Consider the following 2,500-nt stretch of genomic DNA (forward strand, 5'->3'; position numbering starts at 1 on the left):
GTGTGTTAGTGTGTGTGTGTGTGTGTGTGTGTGTGTGTGTGTGTGTGTGTGTGTGTGTGTGTATGTGTGTGTGTGTGTGAGTATTCGTGTGTGAGTGTGTGTGAGTAAGTATTTGTGTGTGTGTGTGTGTGTGTGTGTATGTGAATATTAGTATGTAAGTACCTGCATGGAACAAATAGATGAGAATAACGTGCGATAGATCCACAGCTAAAAGGCCCAAATGAGAGATAGATATAGAGATAAACAGCTAAATGCAAAACGCATGAAATTATTTCTAGATACAGAGAATAGATAAGAATGGTAGATAAGGGAGCAAGTAGACAAAAAGGTAGATAATATGTAGAATAAAGAGATAAAGAGATTAAAGTAGAAAAAATATATATAATTCATAACGCATATAATTAAATATTGTGATGGTATATGATAAACGTTATATATTATAGATCATGAAAAAATATGTAGATATTTCGTAGAGCGTTTAAAAACATTTGGTATAATATAAAATACGATATATAAGACAAAACAAATAAAATATATGAAAAGGGATAGTGATATGCCACAGATAAAATAAATAACATAAAACCACACAATAAACACCACAACAGATACGACAGTTTATAAAAAATAAAAAATAAAAATAATAATAATAATAATAAAAAAAAAAATAATAATAATAATAATAATAATAAAAAACAGATTGAACAAGTAATATAAAGGGAAAAAGTCTGAACTACAGTCAGACAGAGAGCGTGCCTCCCCCACCCCCAGTGCCAGGTCGACGACGGTGCCACGCTCTCACAAGTGGGACGAAAGAGGCCCTGATATCTCCTCGTCGCCGCTACTTTCCTGCTGGTGCCTCAGTCTTCCTGGCGCTGCTTACGTCCATTTCCCCCTTCGCTGCTCCCCCCTCCCCCCACCCCCCACCCACTCCTCCCCACTTACTTCTTCCTCTTCCTTTTGCTGCTTCTTCATTCTTCTTCTCTCTCTCTCTCTCTCTCTCTCTCTCTCTCTCTCTCTCTCTCTCTCTCTCTATCTCTCTCTTTTCTTTTTTTCTTTTTCTTTTTCTTCTTTTTCTTCCTTTGTTGTTGCTCCTCCTTATATTCATTCCATTTCTCTCCCTATCTCTCTCTCCCCATCTTTCTCTTCCTCATCTTCCTAATCTTCTTTTCTGCCTCTCCCTTCTTTATCTTCCTTTCCCAATTCTCCTCTTCTCCTCCCCTTCTCTCTTCCCTTCCATTCTTCCCTTACATTCTTCCCTTTCTCTCCTCTCTTCCTCTCCTCCCTTCCTTTCCTCCCTTCCTCTCTCCCCTTCCTCTCTTCCCTTTCTCTCTTCCCTTCTTCTCTTCCCCTCATCCCTAAATCACGCTTGTTTCCTCTTATTCTTATTCTTCCTCTTCCCTCCTTCTCCTCCCAAGAGAATCTGTGGACATATCAAGGCAAGATCTGTGATTCTTAGATTGCCTGTCTTCCTCTCCTCCTCCTCCTTCTCCTCCTCCTCCTCCTCCTCCTTCTCCTCCTCCTCTCCTTCCTCCTCCTCCTCCTCCTCCTCCTCCTCCTCCTCCCCTTCCTCCTCCTCCTCCTCCTCCTTCTCCTCCTCCTCCTTCTCCTCCCCCTCTTCTTTTCCCTTCCTCCTCCTTCGTTTCTCTCTCTTCTTTCCTTCTTCCTCCTCCTTCTTCCTCCTCTTCTCTCCTCCTCTCTCCTTCTCCTCTCCCCTTCTCCCCTCTTTCTCTCTCCTCCTCTCTCTCTCTTCTTTCTCTCTCCTCTATCTTCCTATCTATCTATCTCATCCTCTCCTCTCTACTCTCTCTCCTTCTCTCTCTCTCTCTTGCTGTCTCTCTCTCTCTCTCTTGGTCCTGGCCTCTTCTCTCTCTCTCTCTCTCTCTCTCTCTCTTCTACTACTCTCTCTCTCTCTCTCTCTCTCTCTCTCTCTCTCCTTCCTCCTCCTCCTCGCCACCCATTTCCCCCTCATTCTATTCTTCCTCATCTTCCTCCTAATCCCAATCCCTCTCCTCCTTCCTTCCTTCTCTTCTCCATAGCCCATAGCCTCCCCCCCCCCACGCCTCTGAGATTAAGTGAATGGACAGGAATCATCTTTCTCTGACCTCTGTGCCATCCCTCTCTCTCTCTTTGCCTATATATATGTATATTATATATATATATATATATATATATATATATATATATATATATATATATATATATATATATAAATATATATATATATATATATATATATATATATATATATATATATATATATATATATATAATATATATATATATACATATATATATAATGTATATGTGTGTATATGTATGTATATATGTATGTATATACACATATATGATATATATATACATATACTTCTTTTTTTCATTTTCTTCCTCTCTTCCGTCTTCTCTCCCTTTTTTATCTTTCCTTTCCTTTACATCTTCCTTCGTTCCCACAAATTCTTAGTTATCGTCCCCTTCCTCCTCTTCCTATTCCTCTCTTTCTCTC

Source organism: Penaeus monodon, chromosome 42, assembly GCF_015228065.2.
Source record: "Penaeus monodon isolate SGIC_2016 chromosome 42, NSTDA_Pmon_1, whole genome shotgun sequence".
In the NCBI taxonomy this organism is placed as follows: domain Eukaryota; kingdom Metazoa; phylum Arthropoda; class Malacostraca; order Decapoda; family Penaeidae; genus Penaeus; species Penaeus monodon.